This window comes from Rhinoraja longicauda, chromosome 4 (genome assembly GCF_053455715.1).
Source record: "Rhinoraja longicauda isolate Sanriku21f chromosome 4, sRhiLon1.1, whole genome shotgun sequence".
NCBI classification, from domain to species: domain Eukaryota; kingdom Metazoa; phylum Chordata; class Chondrichthyes; order Rajiformes; family Arhynchobatidae; genus Rhinoraja; species Rhinoraja longicauda.
Window position 1 is genome coordinate 44,721,775 of NC_135956.1, and position 15,633 is coordinate 44,737,407.

Genomic DNA, 15,633 nt, shown 5'->3' on the forward strand with positions numbered 1-15,633 from the left:
ATGCTTTTTCTTTCAGCCTTGCTTAAACAGAGGCAAAACATTAGCCATCCTCTAGTCATCCATCACCTCAACCGTGCATAACAATGATTCATATATCTCAGCCAGGGCTCCCACAATATCTTCTCTTGCTTCCCACAGCATCCTCAGATATATCTATCAGGCCCAGGAGATTTATCTATCTTCATATGCCCTAGGACGTCCAATACCTCTTCAACTATGATCTGAGATGTCCTCTCCATGCAAAAATCAGAGGAGATATACTCATTGAGGATATTACACATCTCCTCCAGTTCCAGGGAACCTATTCTCTCTCTAATTACTCTCCGTCTCTCACTGTGCTCCTTGGATTCTCCTTAAGGTCATAAGGATTAGGAGTAGAATTAGGCCATTTGGCCCATCAAGTCTACTCCGCCATTCAATCATGGCTGATCAATCTCTCCCTCCTAATCCCATTCTCCTGCCTTCTCCCCATAACCTCCAATACCAAATCAAGAATCTATCTATCTCTGCCTTAAAAATATCCACTGATGGCCTCCACAGCCTTCTGTGGCAAAGAATTCCACAGATTTATCACCCTCTGACTAAACAAATTTCTCCTCATCTCCTTCCTAAAAGAATGTCCTTTAGTTCTGAGGCTATGACCTCTAGTTCTAGATACTCCCACTAGTGGAAACATGCTCTCCATATCCACTCTATCCAAGCCTTTCACTGTTCGGTATGTTTTAATGAGGCCCCTGCTCGTTCTTCTAAACACCGGCGAGTACAGGCCCAATGCCGACAAACACTCATCATAGGTTAACCCACTCATTCCTGGGATCATTCTTGTAAATGCTCCTCTGGACCCTCTCCAGAGCCAGCACATCCTTCCTCAGACATGGGGCTCAAAATAGCTCACAATATTCCAAATGTGGCCTTACCAGCCTTATAGAGCCTCAACATTACATCCCTGTTTTTGTATACAAGCCCTCTTGAAATAAATGCTAGCATTGAGTTTGCTTTCTTCATTTTATCTGCCAGAGCCATCTCCTGCCCTCCTGATTTATTTCTTGAGTATTCTCCTCAGTTCCTTAATACCTTGAACTCTCACCATCACTCCAAAGATGAGTGGGTTTGTAGGATTTTTTGGTTTCTGTAAATTGCCCCTAGCGGGTAGAATGTAAATGTGGGATAACAAGAATGGGTGCCTGGGTGATCCATAGATGGCGTGGACTCGGTGGCCCAAAGGGCCTGTTTCCATATTGTATCTCTAAACTCTCTTTTAAATACATCCCATTTTCCAGACATCAATGCCTGCAAACATCCTACTCCAATCATCTTTAGCCCTGTAGACCCATCCTGTCTTTATCCTTAACTATTTTAAAGCTAATAGAACTGTGGTCGCTGGTGCCAAAAAGCTCGTCCACTGACACCTCAGTCACTTGCCCTTCCCAATTTCCTCTCCCTTTCGATATTGCTGAAAGAAACTTTCCTGTACACATTTGACAGATTCTGCTCTGTAAAGTCCTTGCCCTATAGCAGTTCTAATCCATATTGAGAAAGTTTAAATTCCCTATTATGCCAATCTTTATTAGTCTTGCATCTGCCTGCAATCTCCCATTATATTGAATGTTATAATTGCTCTAATGTAGGAATCCTGGCAGCCAATTAATACACAAGTTCCCACAACTGCAATACACCAATGATTGGGTGATTTGGTTATGTTAGTTAATTGATAATTATTGAACCAAAGACAAATGAGCAACGTCCACTTCTTAGATATTTCATGTCCAATAATAGATAGACAGACAAACACAGGCTTGACTTTTCAAAGCCCAGAAGCGTACCACAGGTGTACCAAGGATTCAATGTAATGGTAATGAACGGATCTGGAAGCAAGAGAGAGTTGCAACATATCTTTCTGACTGATTGTGAAGAGTGGGATTTAGTTTATTATAGAATGAACAGAGAGCAAGAGTTGGACTACAGCAGAATGGTCCACTGCAATTCATAGAGGTCTTCCACACAGGAAGAAGCCAACCTCACAAAACTCACCAAATGCTTTTGAATCAGTGCAGTTGTAAGAAGTCTTCACCAATGAATGAAGTAACTTTGAACTCCACCCATAGATTAGGGAGGTTCAAACAACAAAACGAGTGCCATCATTGGCCACTGAACAATATCAGTGACAATAATTTGCTTTCCATTTTTCCCCCTGCTTGACTTCTCCATTCATATTGTCCACTTGCTACTAGCAACTGGCAACCAGTGGTTGAAAATCAAAAGACTGCAAATGCTGAAACTCTGAAATAAAGATCAAAAACCTCCTGATTAAGACTTTTCAATCTGAAACCTCAACTCTGTTTCTCTCTCCACAGGAGCTGCATGACCTGCTGATTATCTCCGATTTTTTCTGTTTCCATTTTTGTTCCGCAGAGTCCTCTGTACGACCCCTGACAGGCAGAATCCAGAACACAGCTTATCCCAAACCCAAAGGCTAAGCTGTAAACAGTAAAAAACCAAGTCTCGCCCCAAGATTCAATCAATCCCACAACATGAAGAGGAGCCTTTGGCACCAGTTTATGACCATTTCCTGTCTGGGAGTGCTGAAAGATTTTTATTTTATTTTCAACTTGTGTCAAAGGTTTCTTTAGAATGTTAATTTGCAATGTGGCATGAAGATATTTTAAGCAGTTAAATATGGCAGCACAGTTGTGTTGCCTCTCATCTTCAGTGGTACATGTTCGATCCTGTCTGTGTGGAGTTTGCACATTCTCTCTGTTATCTGCTTGGGTTTCCGCTAGGTGCTCCAGTTTCCCACATTCCAAAAGCAAAAGATGTAACTTTTGGTTATTTGGCCATTGTAAATTGTCCCTTAATGAGGGTAAATGGCAAAAAGTATCAAAGGGGAGGTTGAGGGGCTTGTGTGAAAGAGAATAAGTTCCGGGGGTGGGGGGGAGAAACAATGCGGGGAAACTGAGGCTGATAGGTTTGCTCTGCTGTTAATTCTGAGTCACATTAAACTAGTTAAATAACAGAACAGCACATTTTACTGACAATTCATTGTTAAAATAATAAAGGGAGGATGTGTCTCAATGTGGGGTTCTGGGATGAATGGGTTTCAGGGTTCCCTCTGCCTTACTACCAGTCCAACTCCAACTCCTGTTAGAAAGGCTTGTCAAAGGGTTTTAGTGAAGCTTAGTGTCAATTTTTCTTTCAATAGAAGTTTTCAATCCACACAGTCGGGTCAATTTCTCATTTTTCTTGGCAGCTTTGAGCAATAGTTATCAGGATTCCTTTATTGTATAATAACACAATTCAGTCCAACTTTCACTCTGCATTTCTTTGCCACAGAGAGCAGATTGACTGAATCTTCGTTTTATTTTCCACAGATGTGCAGACATGTAAAGGGGAATAAAAAAACAGCATGAGTAAAACTCTTGCAGAGCAACAACCATGGGCAAAGACTGAGAATTCTACTCCAACTGACATTGAGGAGGCAATTCCGCCTCGACTCCCCACTACCACTCACAGTTGGCCTACTCATTACCCCATTTAGACCACATGTCTCAATAACCACAGCTAAAATCTTCCTCTCTCGGCTCTGAAAGCACTAACTGGGCATATCCAGAAGATGCAGGATCATTTCATTCCAAAGAGGAAGAAAGATTCTAAGGGGAGTAAGAGGCAACCGTGGCTAACAAGGGAAGTTAGGGATGGAATAAAACTGAAAGAAAATATGTGTAACACAGCAAAGAGTAGCGAAAAGCCAGAGGATTGGGAAACTTTCAAAGGACAACAGAAGGTAACAAAAAGGGCAACACTAGCTGAAAAGATGAAATACGAGGGGAAGCTGGCCAAGAATATAAAGAAGCTTCTTTATGTATGTTAAGAGAAAAAGATTAGTAACGACAAATGTGGGTCCCTTGAAGGCAGAAACAGGTGAAATTAATATGGGTAACATGGAAATGGCAGAAGAGTTGAACAGGTACTTCGGATCTGTCTTCACTGAGGAAAACACAAACAATCTGCAAGATGTACAAGAGGATAGAGGATCTAGGGAGACAGAGGAACTGAAATAAATTTGCATTAGGCGAGAAATAGTATTGGGTAGACTGATGGAACTGAAGGCTGATAAATCCCCAGGGCCTGATGGTCTGCATCCCAGGGTACTCAAGGAGGTGGCTCTAGAAATTGTGGACGCATTGGTGATCATTTTCCAATGTTCAATAGATTCAGGATCAGTTCCTGTGGATTGGAGGGTAGCTAATGTTATCCCACTTTTCAAGAAAGGAGTGAGAGAGAAAACGGGGAATTATAGACCAGTTATCCTGACATCGGTGGTGGGAAGATGCTGGAGTCAATTATTAAAGAGGTAATAACGGCGCAGTAAAAGGATTGGTCCAAGTTAGCATGGATTTATGAAGGGGAAATCCTGCTCGACTAATCTTCTGGATTTTTTTGAGGATGTGACAAGTAAAATAGATGAAGGAAAGCCAGTGGATGTAGTGTATCTAGACTTTCAGAAAGCCTTTGATAAGGTCCCACTCGGGAGATTGGTGAGCAAAATTAGAGCACTTGGTATTGAGGGAAGGGTATTTACATGGATAGAGAATTGGTTGGCAGACAGGAAGCAAAGAGTAGGAGTAAACGGGTCCTTTTCAGAATGGCAGGCAGTGGCGAGTGGAGTGCCGCAAGGCTCGGTGCTGGGGCCGCAACTATTTGCAATATATATTAATGATTTGGATGATGGAATTAGAAGTAACACTAGCAAGTTGCAGATGACATAAAGCTGGATGGCAATGTGAACTGCGAAGAGGATGTTAGGAGGTTGCAAGGTGACTTGGACAGGTTGAGTGAGTGGGCAGATGCATGGCAGATGCAGTATAATGTAGATAAATGTGAGGTTATCCACTTTGGTGGCAAAAACAAGGAGGCAGATTATTATCTCAATGGTGTCAGATTTGGTAAAGCGGAAGTGCAATGAGACCTGTGTGTCCATGTACACCAGTCACTGAAAGTAAGCTAATGGCCTTCATAACAAGACGATTTGAGTAGAGGAGCAGAGGTCCTTCTGCAGTTGTATAGGGCCTTGGTGAGACCACATCTGGAATATTGTGTGCAGTTTTGGTCTCCTAATTTGAGGAAGGACATCCTTGCTATTGAGGCAGTGCAGTGTAAGTTCACGAGGTTAATCCCTGGGATGGCAGGACTGTTATATGAGGTAAGATTGGAAAGACTCAGCTTGTATTCACTGGAGTTTGGAAGGATGAGAGGGGATCTTATAGAGACGTATAAAATTATAAAAGGACTGGACAAGCTAGATACAGGAAAAATGTTCCCAATGTTGGGAGAGTCCAGAACCAGGGGCCACAGCCTAAGAATAAAGGGGAGGCCATTTAAAACTGAGGTGAGAAGAAACTTTTTCACCCAGAGTTGTGAATTTGTGGAATTCTCTGCCACAGAAGGCAGTGGAGGCCAATTCATTGGATGAATTTAAAAGAGAGTTAGATCAAGCTTTAGGAGCTAGTGGAATCAAGGGATATGGGGAGAAGGCCGGCACAGGTTACTGATTGTGGATGATCAGCCATGATCACAATGAATGGCGGTGCTGGCTCAAAGGGCCAAATGGCCTCCTCCTGCACCTATTTTCTATGTTTCTATGTAACTACCACATCCACCATCCATCGCTTGTTGGGGAGGGGAGTTCTGAACTTCCATTAACCCCTGAGAAAGGGTTTGCTAACGTCACCGCAACAGCCTGGCCCCAATTTTCACATTCTGGCCACCTTGCTCAGCATTTCCTCAGCAGTTTTCTCTCCACTTTCCATATTATAGATACTCCTTTAATCATCAGGGGAATAGATGTCAAATTTAAACAAATTACATTCATTACTTGACACTCTCAGTCCTGGTGCGTCAAGTTCTACACAGCTAACCTGATGAGGGTTCGCCATTGACTTGGATTGTGTCACATCCGAGCCTTAATCTGGGTTGATCCCATCCCAGGACTGCTGGATTCACGTGAAAGCCCCATCAGCCGTGTTAACTTCTTCATCCATTGGCTCTTGTGAAGAACAGCGTCAGATGCTCCAGGAAGATCGTTTGCAATGGAGCCTGTTCTTTGGTTGCCACTACATATGTTGTACAGGGGGTTTTAAACCTTGGGTCCAAGAGCAGAAAGATGGGCTCTCAGAGCAAATAGCAGCAGCAACCAGAACAGCACACCTTGTCTGGCTCTGTTGTACAGCAGGGTTTATGCTGGCTGGATGCCTGTGTCCAGTGGAGTTCCACAGGGATCTGTATGCTGGGACCTCTGTTGTTTGTGATCTACATAAACGACTTGGATGAAAATGTAAAGTAGACACAAACTGCTGGAGTAATTCAGCGGGTCAGGCGGCATCTCTGGAGAGAAGGAATGGGTAACGTTTTGGGTCGAGACCCTTCTTTAGACTGAAAATATAGATGGGTAGGTTAGTAAGTTTTCAGGCAGCACAGAAAATGTTGGAATTGCAGAGAGTGAAGAAGAATGTCATGGAATACAGAAACATATGAATTTTTTAAGATATGGTCAGAGAAAAGGCAAGTGGAGGTGTTGCCCTTTGCACTTTGGGAGGTCAAAAGTCAGGCGAAAGAATATCGTTAATGACAGAACCCTTCACAGCATTAATTTACTGAGGGAACTTTGGGAACAAGTTCATAGCTCCCTGAAAGTAGCAATGCATGTAAATACAATGGTAGAGGAGGCATATGATTTGCTTTCGCTGTATTTTTATGTTCCAACAAAACAAGGCACAATGACCGAAATCACCCTAGAGCAGTTTGAGACTGAACCATAAATGTTTGCAAACAACACCAAGTGCTTCAACTTCCAACAGGATCACCAAGAGGCCACCTGCAACCACAATAGAAAAACATCTTGTGATGTTGTCCGAGGGTGGTGGGGGAAGACCCAGCTCATGAACAGTGGAAGCTGTCCATCATGGTGGGGGGAATATGAAGCATTCTATGCTTGGTAAATGGAGGTCCATCCACAATGCAAAATGTCAGAAGCACCACCGTCCCCTGTTTCTGCATGCAGAGCAGTGGCCTCTCACTGTTGTCTCTTTAAAGCTCCCAAGAGGGTCTGTCAACATCACTTGAGCAGAAATTAATCACAAATGAAATTCGAAACTTCTAACGTGATAGGACAGCGCACTTAATGGCTGTCGACGTGCGTGTAGGAAATCTAGCAGTCTGTGCACACTTCCACTTTATCAATGTACCAATGACCAAATGGTTCATGTTAGCTACATTGCTGAGCGAGAAGTATCGAGTAAAGCACCAGGGAGAAATCCCCTGCTCACCCTTAAAATTTTGCCACGGGAATCATCGCAGCTGCCTGAGAAAAGGGATGGGTTTCAGGTTAATAAATCACCCAGAAGCTGGAACCTCCAACTGTGTAAAACTCCCTCACCAGCTCCGAGCCCCTCAGACTATGCTCACCTGAGGATGTCCCATTGAGATATCAACACTGATCATTGTGGGGAGGGGTGGTGCACCTCTCTCAGCCATTCTCCATAACCGAATAGAGGATAATTTGCTGCCTTGCAGCAGGGCTGGTGTGATGGTAGTGATATTCCTGCCTATTAGAAGGTAAAGTCTGTTTCTGTGATCCTGCCAGCTCAGATGACGAGAATGATTTACCCTGGTCCTGATGTCTGCACTCCCGGTGCTCCCAATACTTGCTTGGGTTTTGTTGCTGGGAAAGCAATCTCAGGTCCTCCAGGGGTTAACCAGAAGCATAGACTCACTCTTGCCGTTCCTGACCTCAGCATTTCTCAAAGCACAATGCAGCCAATAAAGCAGTTTTGAAGCGTGGTCATTGACTGACTTCTCACCACAGCGGCTGAGTATATTAAATATTGCTAAATAATGTAAATTAAATGTACATCGCAGTCTGGCATACTGACACGAACCAGTGCTTTATATAAATATTCTACAAACTCCTGTCAATGGCTTGATTGGCAAAGGAACAAATCCATTCTCCCTGTGGACCAGCCACTGGACCAGCCACTGGCCCCTCCTCACACTACTGAACTGCACTCCCTTTCACACAGAGGGGGAAAAGTATCTGTAGATTCACTATTTCTGTAACATCCTCCACGCCAACCTCTCTGCCCTCTGCCTCTTAAGCATTCTCAAATTCTCAGCTTCACACCACTGGCAGATGCTTAGTTCAAAGCTGTAAGATTCCCAATCTAGTAACTATCTCTCTGTCTGTCTCTCATACACGCACAGACACGAACACACACACACCTTAGGTTGTTAACAACATCAAACCCATGTAGAAACATGTTGTTGTTGTCACTGCCAGTTGTGTAAGGCAGAGTTTATCCTATTATGCAAAGTCAAGGAAGGGAACTGGTGCCAAAGTAAACCCATGGTGCTGGTGTTCCAAGTGCCTCCTGCCCTTCTCCAGTCGTTACTGCCATGTGGAAGACTTGGTGGGGCTGGATAATGCAATCAGGTCCAGTAGTTACTGCCATGTGGAAGACTTGGTGGGGCTGGATAATGCAATCAGGTAACTCTACAATTAAGAGACAAAAGGTGCTGGAGCTTCTTAAAGATATTAAATTCAAAGATTTTAAGGGAACGAAGAGCCAATGTCAATGATCTATAAAAATTAGTGATCAAGATGGAGACCATTTTGACCTTTATTTGCAGTGTCCAGATTGATCCTACTTCCTAAGTCATGGATTGTAGCCTTGCCACAGATTATGCCACAGTAAGTGTACATCAAGATAATTTTAAATGTAAGAAAATAACTGCAGATGCTGGTACAAATCGAAGGTATTTATTCACAAAATGCTGGAGTAACTCAGCAGGTCAGGCAGCATCTCAGGAGAGAAGGAATGGGTGACGTTTCGGGTCGAGACCCTTCTTCAGACAAGGCAAGCTGCAGAGTTGATTAAACGAAAGGAAAGTGTGAAACAAGCTGCCAGAGGAGGTAGTTGAGGCATTAGTATTATCGCAACGTTTAGGAAACAGTTGAACGGGTACAGGCTTGGAGGGAAATGGACCAAGCGCAGACAGGTGGCTGCAGACATGTTGGCTGGTGTGGATAAGTTGGGCCGAAGTTTCCACACTGTGTCACTCTATGACTCTAAGTTGGTCTGTCAATTTTAAGCCCCCGGACCATGTGCAAATGAAGCCTTCCATCAGAACCAGAAGGTCTGTCCATGGTGTAATTTCCAGAGCACTCACAGGACAGCCAGCATCTTCATCGGTTTAGGAAGCTGTCGTCAGGTGACGACAATTAAATGGTCCTGGTTGAACACTAAAATAAACATTTAAAATGCTGGAACAACTCAGCAGGCCAAGAAGGGTCTCGGCCCGAAACATCACCCATTCCTTCTCTCCAGGGATGCTGCCTGTCCCACTTAGTTACTCCAGCTTTTTTGTCTACCTTCGGCCAAGAAGTATAATTGGAAAGAGTCACTGTTTCAGGTTTGGCACTCTCCCTCCGAGACCTTCATTCTCTCTTCCCAGATGCTGTCTGACATACTGAGTTCTTCCAGTATTTTCAGTTCATACTTCAGATTAGATTCCAGCATCTGCAGTTTTTTGATTTTCTGTTGAGAGCTGACTTGTTTCATTGTTTCTATTTCTCAAATAAGACCAACGCCTAGAGTCCATCTTCACTCCATCATCTCTTATGTTAAAATTTCAACCAGCTCAGTGTTAAGCTCTGTTTGATGTTGCTCCTATGATTGCTCCTGGCATCTTTTGAGCTTCATAAATACAATTAGTTGTTATTATTTACAAAGGTGATTGAGAATGCCTCAAATGTGTACAACAACATTAGATGCTTGCTTTGTGCAAATCACACAGATCTTTCCCTTTGGCAGATGGGGACCCAGGGAATAAAACTGCCCATCGGGATGGGGGAAGCAGGAGGTGGTATGGATCTCACTTGATTTCCTTCTTAAGTTGTTGTTAGTCTCAAATTATTAATCAAGATCTTGTGAAAAAATAATTAATTGTAACATAGGCTAACTGTTCTAATCCCCTTTTCCACATTGGATGAAGTCAACAACGTATTTCCCTCTGTATGATATCTCAGGGAAATATACACCAGTCACATGGTCCATCCCAGTAATCTAATCAAAAGGTGACTGGAACTTCACCCGCTTTGATAGCATTGATACACTGTCAATGCATTGTATCCAGCCTCCAGAGATCATTCCATTGAAGTAAACAGAACAAGTTTTCAAAGGAATCACAAACTGTAGGAATCTGTTGTTTCACGAAGCTTCACCTCATGTTTTGTCATCTCAGCCAATTCATGATTCACACTGGGACTCATTATGTCCCCACGGCGTGCGTCTAGCTCTGTTTATAAAGACTATCAACTGAAGACCACCCACATCAGAGGTGCTGGTATTTTTATACAGCGGACAGCAAGGAAGTAGGGATTATCAAGATTTAGTATGTTTATGTTTACATTCATTTACACACTTTAATTTTGAAATCTACTGTGGGTACTGCTGCACTGGGGCATTGGCATTGAAAAGCTTTCTGCTCTGTTGCTTCGGTAGTAAGAACCATCGGAACATGAGGAGGCCAATTTAAGATTCTGCCCCGGGTCATGCACATCCTCTACCAGAGACCAGAGAAGATAGCATACTGCTAGCACTCAATTGAAACTCTTCAATTACATCCCCATCCCTTCACCCTCTCAAACCCAATTAGTTTCCAACATCACAAATAGGAAAATATTCCAACTGGATCCAAACAGAGGAAAATATTGTGAAAATTCTTCAGTGATGGCAAACAATCATTCTTCTGAAGTGTATTTAAATCAAAGGCCCCAAAATAAATCTATTTACGTCATTCAGCTAGCCAATTCCCACAGGATGGTGAGGAGAGACACAGAGAACTACCAGGGACGTGTGGTTCCATGCCAACTAAGGCATCAGCCTTAAGTAAAGAAACCGCTCCATCATAAATCTGCCGTTTAGTACAGATTCAGTACAGATCTTGTTCACCTTTCTTCCTCCTCCTGCTCTAAGCCCAAAACAAACCTGTTTTCTCTCTTTCCCAGTTTTGAGGAAGGGTCTTTGAACCAAACCATTTCTCTCTTCACAGATGCAGGCTGACCTGCTGAGTGTTTCCAACATTTTATGCTTTGATATCAAATTTCCAGCATTTATAATTTTCTGATTTTCATCAAGAGGTGACTTTACTTTCCATGTCTTGTCTATCACTGGGACAAATTTACCATTCCTAAGATTCCCAGGAAGAAGCTGACCCAGTGGGCAGGGGATCGGAGAAAAGAACTTTCCACTCCTCTACAACATAAATGTGTTGACATTATTTAGGTGACAAGGGCACTTATTGCCCTTCCCGAAAATGATCCAGAAATGAGTGGCTGGCTGGGCCATTTCAGAGGGTAGTTGAGAGATGGCTGTACTGCTAGATTTTGCACCACATATAAACAAGGCCATGTGTGGATGTTAGGTATCCTTTATTGGAGGACGAAGTCACCAACAGAGGCAGACAACGATTTACCAAAGAAAGACACAGAATGCCGGAGTAAGTCAGCGGGTCAGGCAGCATCTCTGGAGAACATGGATAGATGACGTTTTGGGTCGAGACCATTCGTCAAGAAGGGTTCTGACCCAAAAAGTCACCTATCTGTGTTCTCCAGAGATGCTTCCTGACCTGCTGAGTTACTCAGGCATTTTGTGTCTTTCATTGGTAAATCACCATCTGCAATTCCTTGTTATTACCAACAGAGGCTTTTATTTTAGAATTACAGAGTGATTTGAATTCCCATAATGAGATTTAAACTCACCAGATCAATAGAGGTCTACCCTCTTCAGATATCCCCCTTCCCCCACCTCCCCAGACATCTGAATGTTCAAGTTTCTTCTTGTTTCATTTTATTCTTCCAACCACTTGCAGGAGAAACCAGGGCATAAAATCTGCTGGGTTTAGACCATGGAGGCCATGATAAGGTTTGTGTGCACCCATAACTTCACTCTATGGGGTTTTAGATCATTACTGGGAGGCATGCCCATGCTTCCATGCTTCTCCTCTTGTCCAGGCCCCTGACAGAAGCACTTCTGATGGTGGAAGGAGACTGAGACTTGGTGAGACGGGTGGATGGGGGGGGGGGGGGGGGGGGGGGGAGAGGTAACCACATGCCACCAGTTGGGTTTTAAGCAGCCTCCTAAAGGAGAGAGGCAGCTAGAGTTGGAGGATGGTGTTCACAGTTCAGGATCATGACAGGGAAGGTGCAGCTTCCTGAGGCCATCCTTACCATCTTGTTGTTCTTCTGGTTGAGGTCAAATGGGTCAGAACCCAAAGAGATGGTGCAGAGGTCTCTCCAATCTGGAGAGCATAGTCAGAGGTAGCTGAGCAGTAATGAGAAAGCTGGAAACCACATGAGGGCAAGGCAAGGCAAGCTTATTTATATAGCACATTTCAGCAACAAGGCAATTCAAAGTGCTTTACATAAAACATTAAAGAGCAATTAAAAGTAATTAAAAACAGTCATTAAAGAGAATAGAAAATAAAAAAACTAAAATAGAATAAGACAGGTATAAAATACAAGAATAAAAGTTACAGTGCAGTGTAAGAAATGAATAATTATTTGATTTAATGAAAGGGAGCGTCAAACAGAAAAGTCTTCAGCCTCGATTTAAAAGAACTGAGAGTTGCAGCGGACCTGCAGTTTTCTGGGAGTTTGTTCCATATATGTGGTGCATAACAACTAAACGCTGCTTCTCCATGTTTCGTTCTGACTCTGGGGACAGAAAGCAGACCTGAAGGACAGGGATAGGAGGCAACTCATCTGGAGCAGACACTGGAATTGAGCAGAGGGATTGAATGTCGTGTTTCTGCAATGGCAGTGTTATCCATCATATTGTACTTCCACCAAACAGAATAAGCCAGGAGACAGTCATTTCACCAGCACACTCTGCAGACAATATTGAAACTGTGACCTCAATAAGTCACATAAAATATGCCAGGTATTTGCAAATTAGTATGGATTTAACCCCCTTTGATCATGAATGTACAATTAATTTAACTGCTACAAAATAAGTCTTTGTTAATCAACCACACATCTCTGAGCTGAACACGTGTCTTGCAGTCAAAAGCTTGCACAGTACATTATCATACACATCATCAGACTGTAACAAGAGACTGGAATTAGTTCAACAGAACGGAACTAAAAATATAAAGCAAATTTGATGAATGAGTGAAATCCCAAATATAACCCTGCATTTGACTAAACATATTTCTTAGCAACAGAAACATAGACAAATACTTTTTCCTCTGGATTTTCATCACTTCCTTTAAGCGCAAGCATACTTGGCTTTAAATTACAGAAGCACCCACGATTGTAAAATAATGACATGGATAAGATTACACAGACTTAGTTTAGTTTAGTTTAGAGATGCAGCGCGGAAACAGGCTCTTCGGCCACCGAGTACACGCCGAGCCGTGATCACCCCGTACACTAGCACAATCCTACACACCAGGGTCTCTGGCGGTGCAAGGCAGCAACTCTACCACTGCGCCATCGTGCCGAACCTTCCAGCACAGAAACTGGCCATTCCCCCCCATTCACTCCATACTGGCATTTATGCTGCATTCAAACCTCTGTTCAGCAGAGACCTCTATTCCCTTCTCCCTTGCCTAGACTCCCCTTAAATGTATCCTCATGATTCACCTCAACTACTACAAGTAGGAGTGAGCGCCATTTTCTCACAACTCTCCAGATGAGGAAGTTTCCTTTGAATTCCCTATGGGATTCCTTGGTGACCATGTTATGTCAATGAACCCTTATTATTACTGGTTCCAATAGCTTCCTTACGTAATGTAGAGCTGAGAGCTGGCAACCAGGGCTCGTTGCAGTAGCACTATGGTCTCACTCAACAGCTCAATAACTCCAGCATGGACACAATGGGCACAATGGACTCCTTCGGTGCTGTAGGATTCATACATGAAATCGTACATAACTGCAAAATTTGGACAGATTCCTTGCATGCAAGATAGAAAGGCAAGGAGAACCAAATTATATGTGCTGTCTATAATGAATCCTCTAAACTAAAATTTCCAGTGTCTTCAGAGAGCTTGGATCCAAGGCATTTATTTGCTTCACTCTAATCCTGTGGTGCCTTACAAACACAAGGCAGAGGAGCAAGCACAGGCCCAGACTGGGGCCCAGACCGAGACCCAAATTCAGATCCAAAACCAGGATCAGGATCATGGCCACCTCAACCAGGACCAGGACCAGGATGGCCTAGCAAGCCCACCTATCCACACCCACTGCTTCCCTACTTACATTGACCAGCCTCAGCAACTCAATGCCCAATCCAGCTCCTGAGTGATGAGGCCCATACAGGAACATCCCACTGAACATGTAAGGCCCCTGCCCCGGCATTGCTTTGACTGATAGTTGAGCCTCCCTCCACGGCAAGTTTACCAGCTGTCAAAACTATCAACGGTACACGGACATATGTTGAAAAATATTCAAAGACAGTTAAAAATAATCATACGATTTTATTAAAAATAATCAAGAAGAATTGTTATTGTGCAACTCGCTATCCGCAATAACTACCCAATTAGAATAGTGACTATTCTTTAAAAGTATTTCACTTTCTGCAACATGCTTTGGGATGACATGAGTCAGAGTAGAAGATAAGTTCCTCATTCCAGAGACAACGCACAGAGACAAGCAGCCTTGCTAACTATAGCACCCTATGGAAGGTTCAATGTGCCTGACCGTGTTAACCAAGATTAGTATTTAACAAGAAACAATTAACCAAGATAAGCATTTTGGACATGTTAATTTGACTCCCTCACGTCAGTGCTTCCCGATTCTTCCAGACTAGTTTTCCCTCAGAAGCCACCCGCTAATAAAACAAGTGTTTAGAAAAACTAACAGAAGAACATGATTAATCAACGTTACTTGCTGTTATTTTTACAAAAGGAGCCATGTCTGTTAGGTGATTCTTTCTGACAGCTTTGTAAAGCACGCACGTAATCAAGTCTGCTGTTCTTCTGCCTCTAGACCTCAGAGTTATGCCGTTTTGGGTGGTCCATGTCATTCACAAGACCTTTCACTCGACACTAACCTCTGCAAGCAGGGGCGTTTCACAATGCAGAAGACCACGTGATACTAGTTCAAGTGGCACTTGGGTTCAGCAGTTCATGCTGCTTCTTTACAGCTTCAGCAAACCAAGTTTGAGCTTGGCCCTTGGAGCTGGCTGTGTGGAGTTTCCATGTGACTGTGTGGTGCACCAGTTTCCTCCCCCATCCAAAAGCCATGATGGTAGATTCGTTGGCTGATGTAAGTGGCCTCTTAGTGTCTCGGGTGGCAGGAGAATTGGGGAGGAGAATGTCATACACAAGATGGGTTGAAGGAAATATGTGAAGGAATGGGATAGACAGGATTGCTCTGGAGTTGGCACAGACGCGATGGCCTGAATGGCTTCCTTCTATGAGTTGATAACATATGGTGGATATCCAGATTATAATGACTTAAGTTGAGGAATATAACTCTGAATGAATCTCCTACCTCCGGTTGTTAACCATTTGCACTCTGAGAATTGCACTTTGATAGGTCCCACATAGGAGATTAGTGGACAAAATTAGAGCACA

At 43.3% G+C, this 15,633-nt stretch overlaps 1 protein-coding gene across 3 annotated transcripts in view; it reads right to left on the reverse strand.

Annotated features, from left to right (window-relative positions):
* angpt1 (angiopoietin 1) overlaps positions 1 to 15,633 on the reverse strand; it is a 131,167-nt gene that overhangs the window by 69,972 nt on the left and 45,562 nt on the right. Inside the window, exon 1 of one of the 3 annotated variants that reach the window (XM_078397628.1) lies at positions 15,013 to 15,052. The exons of the other annotated variants lie outside the window; for them this stretch is intronic. The gene's annotated coding sequence lies outside the window, so the exon portion shown is untranslated. Of the gene's footprint in view, positions 1 to 15,012; positions 15,053 to 15,633 lie in introns of those variants that run through there. 3 annotated transcript variants of the gene reach the window in all.